A 22,057-nucleotide genomic window follows, 5' to 3' on the forward strand; every position below is an offset into this window, starting at 1 on the left:
CTGACTCACCATTTATACACTCAACATTTGTCAAGCACCAGACAACAGGACGGGCTCCACAATCTGATGTCATTTCATCTCCAGGTTTTGGAAGAAATCTTCAAACTTCTGATCCACGAATATTGAACCTTCTCATTATTGGTTAGAGATTGGCTTGAGGAATACACTCGATGCTCAATACTGATTCTGAAACCACAATGATAATAAAAAAAACACTCTTTCTTTAGACAATAGAAAGTGATTTTCAACATTCAATAGTAGTACTTTCTTTTCTCTTCCTATGTGGGTTTATATCAAGCTCAAGGTCTTTCTAAAGCTTCATTTCTGTCCTGTCAATGTGACTTTTTTTGTATCATTATCTGCTCAAATGAGTCTAGTTTCAATAGTAGTTTTAGTATCTGATTTTTTATACTTCTGACAACCCTAAAAGCAGTGTCATATTACTTGAGACCGGCCTCTGGACTAGTGTGACCAAACGTCTGTTTTTCATGTCCATTTTTTGCGTCGTGTCCTGGGTGTCCGGGTTTTTGGTTTTTTTTTGTGATGGAAACTTCCGGGTTTTCATCTCCTTTCATTGGGGCCATTAAACTGAGCGTCTCCCGTAGTTCTCTGTGCACTCAGAAGGAGTGAGCAGACATTACGGCCGGTGAATGTGCAGAAGCTGCTAAATATCACCACAAAACCTGTAAGATCATGGAACTGTAAATGTCATGAACTTGAAAAACCCCACTTAATTCACTTTGAAGTCATTTTCTGTAAAGTGCCAGTGGAAGTGGGATTACAGAAGGGGTTCTCAAAGTGAAAAAAAAAAAAAAGGGCAGAGAGTTTAAGTGCAGCACAGTTTGCTTGGCCTATTTTAAGCTTATATGAACATTAACCAGATCAAACGGAGGCAAATTTATAAAAACATTTATATATATATATATATATATATATATATATATATATATATATATATATATATATATATATATATATATATATATATATATATATATATATATATATATGTGCCAGAATAACTAAAATACAAATAAATGTTGACAATGACAAAGATGATCTTGATTTGGTCTCGATGGGCCATGGTCTTGTCTTGGTCTTTAAAAGTCTGGGTCTTGTCTCGGTCTCGACTCTCAGAGGTCTTGGTCTTGTCCTGGTCTTGGGACCCTGTGGTCTTGGACTGGTCTTAGTCTCGATCATTGTGGTCTTGACTCCAACACTACCTAAAAGAGTCAAATTGTTACATGTGAATAGGCCCAATAATTACAGAGATATACCATAAACAATCTGACAGTTTGAGGTGCATTATGTCACTTTTCGGTTGGGGTTCGTCACCTGTTTGTTTCTATGGATATGTCACTGCTCTGTCTGGAATGTTCCACAGTCTGACATTAAACACCTTACATTAGGGTAACCAAACGTCCCTTTTTCCCCGGACATGTCCGTTTTTTGCATCCTGTCCTGGGCATCTGTTTTTTTTTTTTTTAAGTGATGCAAATGTCCAGGTTTTCATGATCTTTCATTGGGCTATTAAACTGAGCATCTCTCGTAGTTCTCTGTGCATCAGAAGGAGGGAGCAGACACAGTTGGTCAGTCTGCAACATGCTAAAGTGCAAATGCGCACTGAACAATGACTTGAACAAGAAATTCTCCGTTTTCCGGCACGGTCGGGTCAAGTGGGAGGTCATGAGCACAGGTTGCGAGGTGAGACTAGCTCAATGTCGAAGTTCCACCCCCCACCCCCAGTAAAGTGTCCGGGTTTTCACAAACAGAAATATGGTCACCCTAATCTAGACTGTTTTTAAGGTCTTTGTCTCATCTTGGACTCAAGCACATTTGGACTTGGTTTTGTCTTGGTCTTGATGACGCTTGGTCTCGCTCTTGTCTCAGACTCGAGGTCTGAGTGTGATTATATTTCATTACGGCCGGTGAATGTGCAGAAGCTGCTAAATATCACTGCAAAACCTGTAAGATCATGTAACTGTAAATGTCATGAACTTGAAAAACCCCACTTGATTCACTTTGAAGTCATTTTCTGTAAAGTGCCAGTGGAAGTGGGATTACAGAAGGGGTTCTCAAAGTGAAAAAAAAAGGGCAGAGAGTTTAAGTGCAGCACAGTTTGCTTGGCCTATTTTAAGTTTATATGAACATTAGCCAAATCAAACAGAGACAGATTTATTAAAACATTTATATATATATATATATATATATATATATGTGCCAGAATAACTAAAATACATAGTCCAATGGTCTTCCGATATTCTATGTTATGAGGTTCTTTTTTTCAGACCTAGAGTGTTATTTCATACCTGACAGTTTCGACTGCTCTCTAGCGTCTTCATCAGCTGACCAGACACGTCACAGCAACATCACATGACCACTCTGAGGAAGACGCTAGTGAGCAGTCCAAACTGTCAGGTATGAAATAACACTCTAGGCCTGAAAAAAAGAACCTAATAACATAACTAAAATACAAATAAATGTTGACAAAGACAAAGATTATCTTGATTTGGTCTCGATGGGCCATGGTCTTGTCTTGGTCTTTAAAAGTCTGGGTCTTGTCTCGGTCTCGACTCTCAGAGGTCTTGGTCTTGTCCTGGTCTTGGGACCCTGTGGTCTTGGACTGGTCTTAGTCTCGATCATTGTGGTCTTGACTCCAACACTACCTAAAAGAGTCAAATTGTTACATGTGAATAGGCCCAATAATTACAGAGATATGCAGTGTTGGGGAGTAACAGATTACATGTACTGGAGTTACGTAATCAGAGTACAAATTATGAGTAACTGTATTCAGTTACAGTTACTGTTTCAGTGAGTGGTAATTGGATTACAGTTACTTTGTTGAAATAAATGGATTACATGGCGGGATTTTCCTGTTTTCACATTTTGGGCTAAACCAGGACTAAAACCAGAACTAAAACCAGGTCTAACCTAGGACGAAAACCAGGTCTAAACCAGGTCTAAACCTAAGACTAAACCAGGTCTAAAACCAGGACTAAACCAGGTCTAAACAATATGACACTAACAGTAGGTGGACATAATTTAAAGCAGCAGTGATCTCATAAAAAAAATCATTTCTCTGTCAAAAATATTTTTAATATGATTAAGTAAAGACTGGGCTTTTTATTTTCTTTTATCAGACAAAATATCTTATGTTAAAATATCCTCGTCTTTGTTTCTCTACAATAAACAAAAGTCTGTTCATGGAGACTTGGGCTCAACAGACAATTTGAAGAGAACAAACAAGAATTTCCAGGATGTGGTTGGTTCATTCATGTAGTTTTAAAAAACATGACAATATCAAGTAATCCAAAGTATTCAGATTACATTACTCACTTTAAGTAATTTAATGAATTACGTTACAAACTACATTTTTGGGTATGTAATCTGTAATCTGTAATCTGTAGGGGATTACATTTTAAAAGGAACCTTCCCAACACTGGAGATAGACCATAAACCCAGGGTTGATAAACCAGATCAACAAATCTGCTATTTGACATAGAGGTGCATTACGTAACTTGTTGGTTGGGGTTCATCACCTGCTTGTTGCTATGGAGATGTCATTGCTCTGCCTGGAATGTTCCACAGTCTGACATTAAACAGCTGTACATTACATTTATTCAATCAAAGGTGGTTTTATAGGTGAAAAATATCTAGAAAAAGGAACATTCTGACTGTGAGCGGGGTCGCCTCTCCACAGATCTGACCTGTAACTTGGTCTGGTTTGATCTCCATGAAGATAGAAAGGTGAAACATTCCAGACAAAGCAATAACATCTCCATGAAGAAAACCATTTGATGAACCCTCCACCAGAAAAATTTGACAGTGCACCTTTAAGTCTTCCCTGAACACAAAACTGAAACGTGTGTGTGTGTGTGTGTGTGTGTGTTCTGTATCAGTGATAATTTATGGGGCCTGGTTGTTGCGTCAATACTGCCATGTGACCTTTGACCCCGGATATATAAAAAAGAAAACGACGTAATAAAAAAGGTGCTGTCCATAGAATAAGCTACAAGACTCTCACTTTTATATACGGCTGTCAAGATGTCCGGGGGATGTATACTTTGGATTTCTGATTTTCTGAAGTCAGACCAGTTTTACATCACAGTATTTGGCAGACGGAGGGAGTTGGGGGCGGGGGGACTGTGTATGGGAGGAGGCATGGTGGGCAGTCCGGCAGCATGGCTAAGTCCTGACTAAATCCTATTTTATTCCTGCTTTTAGACCTGTTTTTAGACTAGTTTTAGACCTAGTTTAGTCCTGGTTTAAACCTGGTTTAGTTTTAGTTTAGACCTGGTTTAGTTCTGGTTTAAACCTGCTTTATTTCTGGTTTAGTCCTGGTTTAGTTCTGGTTTAGACCTGGTTTAGTTCTAGTTTAGACCTGGTTTAGTCCTGGTTTAGTTCTGGTTTAGACCTGGTTTAGTTCTGGTTTAGACCTGGTTTAGTCCTGGTTTAGTTCTGGTTTAGACCTGGTTTAGTTCTGGTTTAGACCTGGTTTAGTTCTGGTTTAGACCTGGTTTAGTTCTGGTTTAGACCTGGTTTAGTTCTGGTTTAGTTCTGGTTTAGACCTGGTTTAGTTCCTGGTTTAGTTCTGGTTTAGTTCTGGTTTAGACCTGGTTTAGTTCTGGTTTAAACCTGCTTTATTTCTGGTTTAGTCCTGGTTTAGTTCTGGTTTAGACCTGGTTTAGTTCTGGTTTAGACCTGGTTTAGTTTAGTTTAGACCTGGTTTAGTTCTGGTTTAGACCTGGTTTAGTCCTGGTTTAGTTTTAGTTTAGACCTGGTTTAGTTCTGGTTTAGACCTGGTTTAGTTCTGGTTTAGACCTGGTTTAGTTCTGGTTTAGACCTGGTTTAGTTCTGGTTTAGTTCTGGTTTAGACCTGGTTTAGTTCTGGTTTAGTTCTGGTTTAGTCCTGGTTTAGTTCTGGTTTAGACCTGGTTTAGTTCTGGTTTAGACCTGGTTTAGTTCTGGTTTAGACTGGTTTAGTTCTGGTTTAGTTCTGGTTTAGACCTGGTTTAGTTCTGGTTTAGACCTGTTTAGTTCTGTTTAGACTGGTTAGTTCTGGTTTAGACCTGGTTTAGTTCTGGTTTAGACCTGGTTTAGTTCTGGTTTAGACCTGGTTTAGTTCTGGTTTAGACCTGGTTTAGTTCTAGTTTAGTTGGTTTAGTCCTGGTTTAGTTCTGGTTTAGTTCTGGTTTAGACCTGGTTTAGTTCTGGTTTAGACCTGGTTTAGTTCTGGTTTAGACCTGGTTTAGTTCTGGTTTAGACCTGGTTTAGTTCTGGTTTAGACCTGGTTTAGTTCTGGTTTAGACCTGGTTTAGTTCTGGTTTAGACCTGGTTTAGTTCTGGTTTAGACCTGGTTTAGTTCTGGTTTAGACCTGGTTTAGTTCTGTTTAGGTCCTGGTTTAGTTCTGGTTTAGTTCTGGTTTAGACCTGGTTTAGTTCTGGTTTAGTCCTGGTTTAGTTTAGTTCTGGTTTAGACCTGGTTTAGTTCTGGTTTAGACCTGGTTTAGTTCTGGTTTAGACCTGGTTTAGTTCTGGTTTAGACCTGGTTTAGTTCTGGTTTAGACCTGGTTTAGTTCTAGTTTAGTCCTGGTTTAGTTCTGGTTTAGTCCTGGTTTAGACCTGGTTTAGTTCTGGTTCAGACCTGGTTTATTCTGGTTTAGACCTGTTTAGTTCTGTTTAGACCTGGTTTAGTTTAGTTCTAGTTTAGACCTGGTTTAGTTCTGGTTTAGACCTGGTTTAGTTCTGGTTTAGACCTGGTTTAGTTCTGGTTTAGACCTGGTTTAGTTCTGGTTTAGACCTGGTTTAGTTCTAGTTTAGACCTGGTTTAGTTCTGGTTTAGACCTGGTTTAGTTCTGGTTTAGACCTGGTTTAGTTCTAGTTTAGACCTGGTTTAGTTCTGGTTTAGACCTGGTTTAGTTCTAGTTTAGACCTGGTTTAGTTCTGGTTTAGACCTGGTTTAGTTCTGGTTTAGACCTGGTTTAGTTCTGGTTTAGACCTGGTTTAGTTCTAGTTTAGAAGTTTGTTTCTGTTTTAGTGGCATAGCCTACAGGATGGGGGGGACAGTCTGCTGCTTATAATGTTTCCAGCACAAACGATGCCTGATATTCTTACATTCATCATTTGTATATTCTACGTTTATTCTGATATTTTTTACATCAGTCATATGGAACATCAACATTACTTTTTATATCAGCCTTATAGAAGATGTGTACCCCTTTGGCCCCATTGTCAAAGAGACCACTTCAATCCTTTTAAAAAAAGCATTGTAACGTGTGTTACTCACATTTGTACAGAGTAAAATATTACATTTTTCCCTGTAATGCCGAACACGACTGCGTTACAGCAAAAAGCAACACATTACAGTAATTTGTTACTTTTATAAAGCGTTACTCCCAACACTGGAAATGAGTTCCTCAGTCCAAAATTCTGGACTGTCACTTTAATGCCATGATTGTCTTGCACCTTTGATATTATAATATGAGCTGGTCTCAGGCGTGTAAAACATCTCTAAAGCCGACAGAAACATTGCGTAAACAAGCACTAAAAACCCAGGATAAAAAGCCTCGTCTGCACCACCACTGCTCAATACGTGTCAAATATAAATAGTTAAATCTTGATCACTTGCTTAAATTTAATCAAATGTTAACATTATTTAAAATCCTTCATAATTCAACTGCTTCCCCACTGAGAAAGTTTGTGGTGCTTCAGAAAAATCCTGCTGAGCCACACGGTCCACAAGAGGAGAGTGTCGTGTTCCAAGACGCAGAACCTCATTTTGGTCAGTCATCCTTCTCCTACTGGACCATAAACCTCTGGAACAGCCTCCTGTGTGAAATTATATCATGTAGAAATGATGAAATGTTTGCACGCCTGAACAAACAACGGCTTGAACCAAACAAACCTGTGCACATGAATCTGCCCTGTATCAATGCAGCAACATGAACTGTAAATATGTAAATAGTGTGGATGGACGTGGTGACTGGGACAACATGGGCCTTTGTTCATTTTAAACACACATTTATTTTAATCTCACACATTAGTTCATTTGTTAGCATATCCAACTATACAGTTAAAATAATTCTTAGTTTTGTTTAATTATCACATAACACATGGTTCATTTAATGTCCTTTATTACTTTATTCATTTCAGTTACATCAGGGGTTCTTAATCTTTTCAATCTTGAGGCCCAACTTCTTCTGCACAAAGTAACCCGGGGCCCTATCTCCTATTAAATGCATTGTATTGTACTGATTGTAGGAGGGGCCCCTACTTTGGGCCCTGGCACTATGGGTAAGAATCACTGAGTTACATCATACTTACCTGCAGCTCCACATGGTCCAGACAAAAAAGGGGGCGTGTCTCATTAAGCCAAAGATGTTTATTTTTTCTTCTCATGTACTTAGACCCAAGAAGTTAAAGCGTGTCACATGTCGATCATTTTAAAGACTTGGGAGGAGGTCGTGGGCTGGACCATGTGGAAGGGACAGCTGGTTTAACTTTTGTTTCATTGTTTTTGTGTATTTTATAGTTTGTTTTCAACACTGTTTATTTTCTTAAACATTTTGATTTTAAAGGGAACTTGGGCCCATGTAAAATTAAATCGTTTGTAGACACTGATGAGTGTTGAAGCAAAGACGCAGAGTTTATTTCTTGCAAGAAATAGGTCCGACAGAGCAACAAGCAGCATGTCCCCTCGACGTCAGACCCCGAATGATACAAGCACCAAGTTTATAAAGGTTGAGATAAAGGTTGAGATGACCAGAGGACAAACAGTTCAATGTGAGAAGGTGACGACTCGTGCTGAGCTGTGGCCTGATGTGTTTCTGTTGGTTCTTCCTGAGCACGATGTCAAGTGGAGTTAAAAGAATAGGAGAGACAGAGGTCTGAAACCCAATGGCTTGATCTGATTTGTATCCATATTCACCTGTGTAACCAAGGAAAAATGTATTTTTGTTTTTATTTTGAATTTCAACAAATCCTTCACTTTAATTAAATTTCCATTGTTATTTCGTGGTTTTAGGCAGGTTTTAGCCTCTTTCCCAATGTTATTATTATTAGGGCTGGGTGTCATTAAGAAGTTGCTGATACGATACATACTTCGATACGCAGGCCACGATACGATACATATCTCGATACAGTGCACTTTCGATTCGATATGATATATTTAAATAAAAAATAAAGGCTAAATCGTGGCTGTGACACTAAAAGTCTTTGTTAAACCACTTCTTGAGCAAAGTTCATATGAAACACAAATATTTTAATCATCAAAACAGTAAAAATATCAAATGTGTCGCATAAATGAGTTTCCTTTCACTCCACAAGCAACAAAACTGTAGCTCTGTAACAAAATAATTGAGTAAAACACACCTAAAAATACTCTTGGTGATATATCGATACAGTAGCCCACGATATCGATACTGTATCATCACATTAAACGATACGATATATCGATATTCCGATATTTTTGCACACCCCTATTGTCAACGGTTCCCGAGATCAAGGATTTAAAGCCGGAACAAAGAGAATGTTTGGTGAATTTTATCAAGGGAAAGACGTTATTGTCCTGCTTCCTACGGGATTTGGGAAAAGCTTAATATACCAGGTAGAACAGTTAGCGACGCATTACATACGTCACGACCAAATAACAGCGATTGGTTAAATTAAAAAAAGTACCCGTCTACTGTCAAGCGAACGAATCCTAATGCTGTGAGGTCAGACGGTTTCCACAAAGTGAAACTGGCTGATGAATCAAACTAGGTGTATGGTGTTGTTTCTTTTGATTTAAGTAACTTATTTTCTGTTTATTTGACCAGTTTATTTGTACTTTATTTTACACTGCACCAAAAGTCTGTTGTAAATAAATGTTTGTATGGTCAAAGACACTTTTTTGGTGTTAGTCTGCTTCCTACTCTGAGCATGTCGAGCCAGCTTCCCCACAGGGACTAGTTTTACTTATTGATTGACTAGGTGAATGAGTGTATACAGTGTACATTCTGTTTGAGGCTATGTTTATATGATGACAGTCTGAACAGAAGATGCAAAAGTGTTGTCGCGTCTTCACTTTTTATTCCGCGTTTAGATTTTGGGTTTTTGTAGCGTGAATAAAGACTGAGGCTCATTCTAACATGTTAAACATGCACATATTTCAATCATTCACAGTACTGAGCATCAGTCTACGGCCCTCGATCGGCCTCTGCTTCATCTGTGTTTAGATATGTGGCCTTTGATGAAAAAAGTTTGGACACCCCTGGCTTAGATATTTGCAATTTATTTGAATTTTAATGTCAATTGTACTTTAAAAAATCATATTATTTTTATATACACGTATTTATAGAGTATATAAGAGTTGTAGAAATACAAGTTTTTCCTTTTTAAATGTTTTGACAAGATCTTACTGTGAATCCTTACAGTCATAATAGAAAGAATTCAGATTTAAAAGAGCTTCTCAAGTCTTCTCAATCACAGACCTCAAGTCCAAGTCAAGTCCCAAGTCCTAAAAATAGTGACTCAAGTCAGACTTGAGTCCAAGTCATACTTGCAAGTCCCCACCTCTGAATGTATGTGATGTAAACGTGCACGTGACCTGAGCAGATCTGACCAGAGTTTTGCGTCTTGGGCAGTGTAGATGGAAACGCTACGGAGGAGCGTATTCAACTTTTCCATTCTGGAGGGCGGTTTCAGATTTCTGGGGTTTTAAACACCGCCACGTCTAAACGAAAGGCAATTCTGATAAAATATTTTGTCGTTTTTACCCGTAAGCGTTCTCGTGTGTACGCCATTTATGACACCAACTTGTCCAGGGACTGAAGGTGGAAATTTTGCTGTAACCTGCACAAACAAATGGCTTCTTTGTGTAGCTCAATGTTTTTATGTGCATTGTCCCTGATAAATAAACAACTAAACTAAACTAAACTATACTACGGAACATTCCAGGCAAAGCGGTAATCTCCGTGGAGACAACAGGCGGCAGAGCGTCCACCAGAAAAGTAACACAGTGCCCCTTTAAAGAAAACATCTGTGTGTCTCTTTGTGTCTGTGTCTCTCCCTCCACATTTCTATGGAGCATTAAAATTGATCTCTATATGAAAACGAATAAATGAGTTTGAAATGAAGGATAAAAGTGTGCGTTGTGTAAAGAGAGATTGCGATGCTGCTGTGTTTCAGATTGCGTTAGCGCTGAGTCCCTTTTAGAGTCATAAATATGCAGAGAGTCTGAGCGCTCCAGCTGGCACCGCTAACACACACGCCGTCCAAACACTCAATAGCATTAGCCTTAGCATTAGCCTTAGCATTAGCATTCAGCGCGCGAGCACAAGACAGAGAGACGAGTGTCCACCTCCCGGACATGTCTCTGCTACTGCTTTAATACACAACTAACTACTCTAATATTCTTTCCTTTTTATCTGCTTATTTTATTTATTTATTTATTTATTTTTGTTAGTATTACTACTTATTTAGGCTACATGGCATCTATCATTATTATTACTGTTATTATTATTAGTAGTAGTATTAGTAGTAAATTTTATTATTATTATTAGTAGTAGTAGTCGTAGTAGTAGTAGTAGTAAAGCCAACAGTAGTAGTAGTAGTAAAGGCAACATTAGTAGTAGTAGTCGTCGTTGTTGTAGTAGTAGTAGTAGTAGTAGTAGTAGTAGCAACAGTACTAGCAGTAAGAGCAACAGTACTAGTAGTAGTAACAGCAACAGTACTAGTAGTAGTAGTAGTAGTAGTAACTTTACTAGTAGTAGCAACAACAACAGTAGTAGTAACAGCAACAGTACTACTACTACTAGTAGTAGTAGTAGTAACGGTACTACTACTAGTAGTAACAGCAACAGTAGTAGTAGTAAAGGCAACAGTAGTAGTAGTAACAGCAACACTAATAGTAGTAGTAGTAAAGGCAACAGTAGTAGTAGTAGTAGTAGTAGTAGTAGTAGTAGTAGTAATAAAGGCAACAGTAGTAGTAGTAGTAGTAGTAGTAGTAGTAGTAGTAAAGACAACAGTAGTAGTAGTAGTAGTAAGTACAACAGTAGTAGTAGTAGTAGTAGTAAAACAACAGTAGTAGTAGTAGTAACAGTAGTAGTAGTAGTAGTAGTAAAGGCAACAGTAGTAGTAGTAGTAGTAGTAGTAGTAGTAAGCAACAGTAGTAGTAGTACTAATAGTAGTTCTAGATCTGACTGAAAATTTGCCTAAAAATTCAATTTTCACCTCATTTTTGGAGTAAAACTTGACTAAATATCCAAAAAATCTTCTGTACATTTTGTCCACAACACTAGATAGTAAAGTTAGGTGAGTGTAGGTTCTGTTTTAAGGGCTGATCTGTGTCCCTGTTGGAGAAAAATGCAAAAACAGCCTTTGAAATGACAATGTCCCATATAGTTCTGTAGAGACAAGCTGATTTAATGAAAACATTAAAACATGTTTCAGTGCAGGAGGGACTGTTTCCTGCTGTTTCCACATGATACTGACCAAACTAGTGTCTCCTCTTAATGTATCTGTGTAGCTTTTCTAGTGGAGGATCTGCCGCCTGCCTCTGATGTTATTGCTCTGCGCGGACTGTCCCACAGACTATATTAAAACCATATATCTCCATGGAGACAAGTACACAAGCAGGAAGCACCAGGCCATAGTAATGAGAGGCGTTACTGTGATTAGAAGTTCCTGGTTCCTCACTGGGCTCTTGTGTTCAGTCTCAGTCTTCTGTGTGAGTCTCCAAAGTCCCGGATAGTAGAAGATGGTCTGTCTCTGCAGTATCTAATCTAGTGATCTCTCCCGGGCCCTACTCGAACCCTTCTTATGTTTATCTGTAAGATTTTGATAATCTAAGTCTCTGCCCACAAACCTACGCCACCTATGCTCCCACACCACAACTGTCCATAAATATACAAAAAATATGATACAAAACTGTACATAAAAACTTGACAAACCTGATGTGATGTGCAGTAGTTTTATTAGCAAGGTGCACGCTGATTGTGTTGTGATAGTGCTCTGAAGGGGGAATAACGTAGCGAGGAGAGCAAAGGGACGGGGGACTCAGAGCACCAAAACAAAAGTGAGTTGTTTTTACAAAATTGAGATACATGCTTTTTTCTGCTCCATTTGATTCTGCATACAAACGTGTCAGCCTGTACTTTAGATCTGTACGAACATGTTGAAATGTGATTCTTGTGTGAGTTTGTCAGTTCAGATTTCAGTCTTTATTTCATTTTTCTGTTGCAGGGCCTGTACCCGGGCTCGGAGGAGGGCTGGCAGGTGTACAGCACGGCCTCGGACCCTGACGGCAGGTGCGTGTGTACGGTGGTGGCACCTGCCCAGAACCTGTGTAAGAGGGACCCCCGCAGCCGCCAGCTCCGACTGCTCACTGAACAGGTGCGCTCCTCTAGTGTGGATAAAACTACAGCTACACCTAGAGCTGAATGATCCAAAAAACTGGACATGGTGGATCATTTATTTAAGTTATAATTTGATGTTTTGTTGCTTAAAACGATTATCCAATCAGAAAGCAGAATGAGCCTCACATGACTCTCTGGGTTGCCAGGTTCAGTGCTGAAATCCAGGACTGTCTTTGATCTGAATGGTCTCTCCCTAAACCCCAGCTCTGCTCCAGTCATGGGTCAGTGCTAGTGCAGCCTCTGCAGCTCAGGGAGCACAGGAAGTTTCTTACAGCTCCTTTAAAGAACTCTGTGTTTGATCATATCACTGTTCTTACTTCTCACTGTGAGTTCAGAGTTTGAATTGAGAGTTTTGAAGACTTCAAAAGAACAAGAATTATTTTATTATTCTCCAATAAATTCTTTATACACAGACTTAGGCTTCTGAAAACGCATCAGAATTTGGACTAGACCAGGAATTAAACATGTTTAGAACAGGATCAAACTCTACATCAGGACTAAACTGGTCCCAAACCAGGACTAAACCAGGACTAAACCAGGATTAAACCAGGACAAGACCAGGACTAAACCAGGACTATTTCTGTGGTCTCATCTCTGTATGGTCTTATTTGGATTCAGCTCCTCTTCCTCCCTGTGGACCCCCGTCTCCTCTGCCTCGTGTTTGTTTTGACGTGATCAGGAGCAGAACCAGCTCTCTGACAGGATCGCCCCTGCCGCTGACCTGTCAGTCTGACTCCTGACCTCCCTGGGGTCTCACGGTCCAGAGAGCAGGGGCCCACTGTAGTGTGCGGGGAAGTCCACAGGGGGCGCTGTAACACTGTCTCATGACAGCAGCACAGGAAGAACTAGAAGCCCTCGAGTTTGAACTGAGCTGGAGGACAGGGCAGAGCTCTGTGGGGAACTCACAGACAGAATGCAGAATTTTAGACAGATTCATTCCACAAAATGGACTTTTGAGAGCTTTTAACCACCAATTTATCTTCACCATTTGCTCATCCAAACTTGTATTTGGAGTGTTTGGTGCATGTTTGAGCAAATGTCAGTCGTTTTGTTTCAAGACGTCATATTGGACATCAACCCTCATTTTCCCCTCCACTGGGACACGCCCACTATGACATACTGAGATCATTCTCCACTTTTATTTTCTTAATCGGTGATACACGTAGGATTTGTAGGCTTTTGCTAAAGAAAAAAAAGTTCTGCTCCAGTGCGATGTGCAGATATCAGTGACGTCAGCTCCCACTGGACACCACAGTTTTCTCACGCGTATTCAATGCGCTTGTTTCTTTTATGATGTTGTTTTAGATCAATACTGAGAATACTGACTATATAAAATGTCCAGATTCTAACATAATGATCCACAGGTGTCATGGATTAGTACAGAGCAAACACAAACACTGTAGGCCTTCTAAAGCAGTACACAGCTCTAAATCAGGGGTGGAAAGTAACTTGTCACCAATACTCAAGTTGTGCTTTTTTTGAATAGATTTTCAAACTTGTGCTTCACTGCTTTAGTCCCACAGTGACGGGAGAGTACTGCAGTACAAGTACACCTGAGTCCAAGTCAGGTACTTAAAGCGTAATGTATAAACTGAACTTCTGCCCCTGAACAAAACATGATACTCTGAGTGTGCTGCTCTTGTTTTGGACTTGTACTCATTTATAAACCATGGCATTCTGGGACTAGTCCTGCTCTTTGGACTTTGTCCTGGTTCAGACCGGTTGAGTCCTCACGTTGGCCTGGTTTAGATCTAATTTAGAGTTGTTTATTCACAATTTAGACCTGGTTTAGTCTTGGTTAAGATATGGTTTGGAACTGAACTGCCATTTGTCCTGGTTTAGTCCTGGTTTAGTCCTGGTTTAGACCTGGTTTAGTTTTCGTCTTTTCTTAGTTTAGCCCTGGTTCAGTCCTAGTTTTGCCCTGGATTTTCGATCTGAATTTGTCCAGTTTTAGCTTTGGTTTAGTCCATCCTGGTTCAGTCCTGTTTTAGACCTGGTTTATGATGTAGACCTGGTTTAGACCTGTTTTAGACCTGGTGTAGTCTGGCTTTGGCACTAGTTTGGATATGATTAAGACTTAGTTTAGTCCTTCTTTGTTTAGACCTGATTCAGTCCCGGTTTAGACTGGCTTTAGTCTTGGTTTAGTCTTGGTTTAGATCTAGTTTAGTTCTTGTCTCTTCTTGGTTTAGACCTGGTTCAGTCCTGGTTTAGACCTCTTTTAGACCTAGTGTAGTCTGGGTTTGGTGCTAGTTTGGATATGATTTAGTCACTATTTCCTGACTGTAAGAAAACAACAGGTCCTCCCCAGTCCAAAGTACATTTATTTTTAGCACTTCCTGCCCGTACATTGACTGGCAGATGCTCCCTCAGGATACGATACACTATTAGACCCTGTACGTCTCACTTTGGCTCGGTTTGGTTCGGTTTGGCTCAGTTTGTCCGTGTGTGGTCCAGGTAATCCCCCGGGTCCCGCAGTGTCCCGCTGAGAGACACCTGCTCTGGGACGGAAACAGGACAGATCAGCGGAGCGGGAAAAACACCGAGAGATGAATTAGTCTGAGAGATAATACAGTCCGCCTGAGCGCCTGCAGGGACAGGCTGAGCACCTGAAAGGACTACACTTATTTATTGCCATTCTTTGTGTATACTGAGTACATTTGCAGCTTTCTGGTCAAAAACAGCAAAAACTAAATGTGGCCTCTACAATTTTAAGTAGTTGGTGACATCACTAAAGACTGTCCTGATTAGAGCCAGTTGTTTTTGAACACCTGCAGGCACCACACAGAGCTTCACAGTGTGCAGTCTGAGCCCGGGATCAGAATTAAATAGACACTGACAAAAAATATTGAATTATATATAAAAAATATTATTAAAATAGATTTTCTGAGCACCTGCAAAGCCTCTCTGAACACCTGTATGGACTCTCTGAACACCTGTATGGACTCTCTGAACACCTGTATGGAAACTCTCTGAACACCTGTAGGAACTCTCTGAACACCTGTAGGAACTCTCTGAACCGCTGTAGGGAGTCTGAACACATGTAGGGATTCTCTGTACAGCTGTAGGAACTCAGTGAGTACATGTTAGGACTCTGTACATATGTACTCTGAACAGTTGTAAGTTCTGTCTGAACACCTGTAGGAACTCTCTGAACACCTGTAGGAACTCTCTGAATGCCTGTAGGAACTCTCTGAACACCTGTAGGTAACTCTCTGAACACCTATAGGAACTCTTTGAACACCTTTAGGAACTCTCTGAACACCTGTAGGTACTCTCTAAACACCTGTAGGGACTCTCTGAACACCTGTAGAGATGCTGAACACCAGTAGGAACTCTGAAAACGTGTAGGGACTCCCTGTACAGCTGTAGAAACTCTCTGAAAACCTGTAGGAACTCATTGAACACCTGTAGGTACTCTAAGAACACCTATAAATACTCAGTGAGCACATGTAGGGACTCTGAGCAGTTGTAAGTCCTCTCTGAATACCTGTAGGAACTCTCTGAACACCTGTAGGGACTCTCTGAACACTTGTATGGACTCTCTGAACCGCTGTAGGGATGCTGAACACCTGTAGGGTCTCTGACCAAGTGTAAGGACTATCTGTACAGCTGTAGGAACTCTCTGGAAACCTGTAGGGACTCAGTGAACACATGCAGGGACTCTCTGAACAGTTGTATGAACTCTCTGGACACTTAAAAGGACTCTGAACAGTTGTAAATCCTCTCTGAATACCTGTAGGGACTCAATGTACACCTGTAGGGACTGTCTGGACACCTGTAGGGACTCTTTGGACACCTATAAATACTCAGTGAGCACATGTAGGGACTCTGAACAGTTGTAAGTCCTCACTGAACACCTGTAGGGACTCTCTGAAAACTTATAGGGACTCTCTGAACAAGTGAAGGAAGTCTCTGAACACCTGTAGGGACTCTCTAAACACCTGTAGATATCCTCAGATCACACGTAAGACTTAGAATTAAAAAAAACCTCTCTGAACACCTGCAGGGACTATGTTATCACATGTGGGGATTTTGAAACACTTGTAAGGACTTCGCAAACACCTGCAGGGTTTTTCTGTAGGTCTGTCAAATTAAACCTGATGCCAGTGCAGAACTCTGTCTTAAAGATGCACTATGTCACTTTTCTGGTGCAGTGTCCTCCTTCAGACTAAGGTACAGTTCAGATCTGTGGAAAGGCAACCCCACTCACAAAACTGATGCATGTTTAAAAGAGCAATACTAATACCGGTAAATGACTAAATGCATGGTAGAGAAGTATAATGTCATATTGTCTGAAATATTCCATGATATTTCAGGCGAAGCAATCACATCTCCATGGAAACAAACAGATGGCAGACCCTCCATCAGAAAACTTACATTTTACAATATTACATTTAGACTTTGACAAACTTTACTGATCCAAAAGGGAAATGATTTGGACACAGCAGCTCAAAAATCCAGTATACAACAAATTAAAAATGTATTAAAAATGCAAATGAATGCGTATGGAATCTAGTCATGCAAATTTAACATATGGCCAGATGGCAATAAAACTCCAAAAATAAGCAAAAATAACCAGTACTTAAAGAGGAGGTATTATGCAAAATCAATGTTATAACTTTATTCCCTCATCAAAAACATGTCTGAAGAGGTTTTAGACGTCATTCATGTGTGTTTAAGTAATCTAACGATCTCTCCCAGGCTCTATTCAAACCCTCCTTACGGTTTGTTGTAAGATTCTGTACAAGGCTCCGCCCCCAAGTCCTATGTCACCCATGCTCCCACACAAAAATTCTCTATAAATATACAAAAACAGGACACAAAAGTGTACACAGCAACTTCTCCAACGTGATGCGGTGTGCAGTAGTTTCATTAGCGGGACGCACGCTGACTGTGTTGTGATAGCGCTCTGAAGGGGGAGTGACTTAATGGGAGAGCAAAGGAGGGGAGAAACTGAGAGTCAAAAACTACATTATTAAACGTGTTAATATTTTGTTTTATAGCATTTTGAAAACAATAAAAAGGAACATGGTGATCTAAATATGTGATGTGTTACAAGTTAATACCCCATACAAGTAAAATACCTGCTCTTTAACAAAATAAAGTGTTGTAATTCTTTTTATTAGTCTAAATTATGTTGTCAATATTACCTGGGGGTGTGTCTCTGTCTTTAATATGATTTTTATTCTAACACAATCTGAACATAAAGAGCCCATCTGGTGATCTGATTTGTGCTGTTAAACAACTTTCACAAACATAAAATGACAGTCACAAGATATCGAGCATTAACCAACAGTTTTTCCGTTAGTCACTCTCACCTTCGTGTTGAAAATCAAACTCTAAACAGAACCAGGAACGCTCGGACTGATCACAGGCTCCTGAAAATGTGCTCTCTAACATTTTGGCAGCGTGATGTCAAAGTATCAGTTGTGTAATGACAAGTTTTGGCCTTTTTGTGTTGTTGGTACACAAAATTACTCCATACAATTGTCTCTTGTGAGACTGAAGTCATGTTAGAATGTTGTTACATGGTCAAAAACAGAGCTGGAGTTGTGTTTTGTTTCATTCACACAGGTCTGAGTCTGTCTACATCACCAAAGCTCAAAATGTTCTGTACCACCTTGTCACGAAATGGTCATTTTCAAGTTACCGTATTTTCCGCACTATTAGGCGCTCTGGATTATAAGACACACTGTCATTAAATGGTCTATTTATGAACTTTTTTCACAAATAAACCACACCAGGACTTTAAAAGAAGCACAACAGTGTGATGGGTGAGTGGTTTTGTTTGTTTGTGTCGTTCACGGTGACTCTGGGCTTTGTTCAGTTGTGGCGTGTAGGGAGGTGCTGTCTGGGACCAACGGATTGTCGGCGTGTTCGCAGTGACTCAGTTGTTCAGTCGTGTCTAGAAGTGGCACATTGCACTCGCTTTTTTGGTTCGTTCCTCCGTTCCGTTCCTCGTTGGTGTGGAGTGATGAATGTGTCTGCGGGTGTTTTTCTCTGTGCGGTCGCTGTCTGCTCCGTGTGTGTTTGTGTGTTCTGTGGGTGGTGCGGCTTTGTAGTTTACTGAAGTCGTGCTGGGACACCCGAGTGGATTCGTGGGGCGCGCAGTCGTTTTTTGATGGGCTTGGAGGCTTAAGAGTGTGCCCTATGGTGCGTAAAATACGGTAACCTTTTGTTTAGAAGAGATTGAGAATTCCAGGGTGAAACGTACCCAAATGATTCTTTAAAAAACACAGTGGAGCACTTCCTGTAGTACCACATGACATCACAAGGTGGAACAGAGTGTTTTCAGTTTGAGAGAAGAACTCAATATGTTGGTTTGTGTGTCAAACATGTGAATGAAACAAAACACAACTCCAGGTGTGTTTATGATGAGGATATTATAACAGAGATCAGAACACAGTGTGAAATGGGCTCTTTAATAAAACCTTAAATCAGGAGTCTTCAACCTGGAGCTCAGGAGTCACCAGTATCTCTCCACCCCCTTCCAAGTAACTCACCAAGGGATTTCTGAATTATAAAGGTATTGTGCTGAATAAGTCAAATTTGATTAATTAAATGCCTATTACCACTGTTATTTTGTGCCTGACTTTGTACACTAATAAGTGGATAATGGTTTATGTTTTATAGACATTTAACTGTGTCTAAGGATTTCTTGTGGCTGTTCGTTTTGTAAAAGTAGCTCACCAGGGGAAAAAGGTTGGAGACCCCCATATTTCAAATGGATTCAATATGGTTCAGTAAAAACTAAAAACTAAATCATGGCTCTGATACTAAGTCTTTGTTGAGCCACTTAGTTTGTGCAAAGTTTATACGAAAAATGCCCATTTTACTCAAAACAGTGAGTGTGTCTAATGTGCTGCATGAACATGTTTCCTTTCTCCAAACATGCAACACAATTGTAGCTCTTCCACAAAATAATTTAGTAAAATATACCAACAACAAAAAAACACCTTTTATGGAACAACACAACAGTAAACAAAGCGTCGAGATGGATGTAGACGAAGACAGACATTCAGTGTTGTCAATGATTCCCAAGATCCAGGATTTCAAGCTGGAACAAAGAGAATGTTTGGTGATTTTTATCAAGAGGAAAGACATTATTGTCCTTCTTCCTGTGGGATTTGGGAAAAGCTTAATATAGCAGTTATCAGTATAAGTATACCTCTGTCTTAAATATAATAATAGTGTAACATGTCACATGCCCTTCACACGTCTCAGATCCTGTTTATTGTGTATTTCAGGGCAGGTTATGCAAATCACATTTTAATGAGCCATGAAAAAATAAACATTCCCAGCAGCAGGTAAAGTGACGAGCATCAACCAGAGCACAGAGCACAAACAAACAAACAAACAAACAAACAAACCAAACTGATTCATGTGTGAGGGAGAAGAACAGGGAGGGGTGGTGCTCCTCACAGCAGGACGGGTATGCACACACACACACACACACACTCACACACACATACACACACATGCACACACCCACTACATATATGCACATACACACATATGCACGCACACACAAGAAGAGCAAGGAGGGATGGTGCTCCTCACAGCGGGACGGGCACACGCACACACGCACACACACATGCACACACACACACATGCACACACACAACATATATGCACATACACACACATGCACACACACAACATATATGCACATACACACATATGCACAATGCACACACACACAAGAAGAGCAGGGAGGGATGGTGCTTCTCACAGCGGGACGGGCACACACACACACAGACACACACACAGACACACACACAGACACACACACACGCACATGCACAAACAAACACGCGCACATACACACACATGCGCACACATACACACACACAACATATATGCACACACACACAAGAAGAGCAGGGAGGGGGTGGTGCTCCTCACAGCAGGACGAGCACACGCACACACACATGCGCACACAGACACACACACACACACACACACACACATGCACACACAACATATATGCACACACACACACACACACACATGCACACACACACACACACACACACGTTGGATTGGTGCTTCTTTACATTACACTTTTATTCATTATTTCCTGGAGATTGACCCTAACCTTAAAAGGACCAGTTTTACTCGATTTTCTGATCTATGTCATCATGCTCCTCTCTCAGACAGAAAACACTCTGTTCTGCCTGTCGTGTAGCAATACAGGAAGTGCTCCACTGTGTTTTTAAACTCCGTACACCTTCACTAGAATCATTTGGATCATTTCAACCCAGGAATGACCAATCTCTACTGCATACACTGCAAAAAACAACTTGGCCAAAATATAAGATATAAACACTTACATCTATCAGAAAATGACTTAAAAGTAGTGAAATGATCTGTCCATGCAGCGAGATCATTTCACTCGACATGTTACCTTCAAATAAACTACCTCTAGACTAGAATGAAGCAGCTCCTGGTAAGTGTTTATGGGCTGGAAATAAGTTTATAGATACTAACTCTGAGATAAACAGACTTGAGGATAAAGCAAATCTGTACCACTGAATCTAAAAACAAGTCAAGTGTTGCAGGGGAAAACTCTGGTAAATGGATTGTAGCTTCTTTTAAACATTTATGGCCTGAATTTAAGTCGAGCCATGGAAGAAATATATGTGACCATTTTTAAGATTACACACCCCATTCAGAACTAGATAAAAAATCTGAAAACAAAATGAATCACCTGATATAAGTTTTAAAATCTTGGCCAGATCAGAGAAATGTACTTGGAAAAATTCTTGGAAATTACAGCTTCATGAGAGTTTTGAGCTTCTGAGATGTGAACAGACTAATAATAGAGTTACTCAGACGTGTGAATGAAACAAAACACAACTCCTATTATATTTCAGAGAAGGTAAAAGCTTTATAAATGATTTAAAGCTCCATTAAAGAGTCTATTTTGCGTAATATAAGACTTTTAACCATAGTCATTATTTGCCAAATCTTAGCCTAAACCCTGATCTTAAGCTATTTTAAACCATATCTGAACATTAAAGAGGTCGTGCGCAGGATTTTGATTTTAAATTCTATAAACATGACTTCCCCAGATATGAGTTCAAGTTAAGTTATAAAATTTAAACATGTTCAAATCAAATAGTGCTTTTTAGGGCTGGGTGTCATTGAGAAGCTGCCGATACCATCCATATCTCGATACATAGGCCACAATACGATAGGTTTTTCACAGTGGCGGGCGTCAGGGCCTGCAAGGCCTTCTCTGCTGACCAAAAAATGTCTGAATCACAGACTGATTTTAATGATATTATTATTAAATAATTCCAAATGTTCTGTCCACTTCATTTCAGAGCTTTTTCAGTGGTTGTGCTGCCTCCAGATATGTATTTTCATATTAAAGCATTTGACCAATCACATTTCAGCTGCTACTTGTTGTCAGGCAGAGTCAATGGCAGAGAAGTCTGAGGCCTTCACAGTCTGTTCTGAAGGCCATCGAACACAAAAATAAATGTCCATGAAACTGTTGCTTCAACCAATCAGATCTTGAGTTGGTGTCACCAGGTCGTTTAGCAGACGTACGACGTCACCAGATTCAGACCTGCTGAATGGACAGTCAGAGAACGAAGCAGCCAAAACAGCAAACTGCATCTGTAGCAGAACCAGGACTAAACCAGGTCTAAACC

At 40.0% G+C, this 22,057-nt stretch overlaps 1 pseudogene; it reads left to right on the top strand.

Annotated features, from left to right (window-relative positions):
• Positions 1-22,057, top strand: part of LOC110153531 (noelin-2-like) — a 133,579-nt pseudogene that overhangs the window by 18,435 nt on the left and 93,087 nt on the right.

This window comes from Boleophthalmus pectinirostris, unplaced genomic scaffold (genome assembly GCF_026225935.1).
Source record: "Boleophthalmus pectinirostris isolate CB_2022bp ecotype Guang Dong unplaced genomic scaffold, ASM2622593v1 HiC_scaffold_22, whole genome shotgun sequence".
Taxonomy (NCBI): Eukaryota; Metazoa; Chordata; class Actinopteri; order Gobiiformes; family Gobiidae; genus Boleophthalmus; species Boleophthalmus pectinirostris.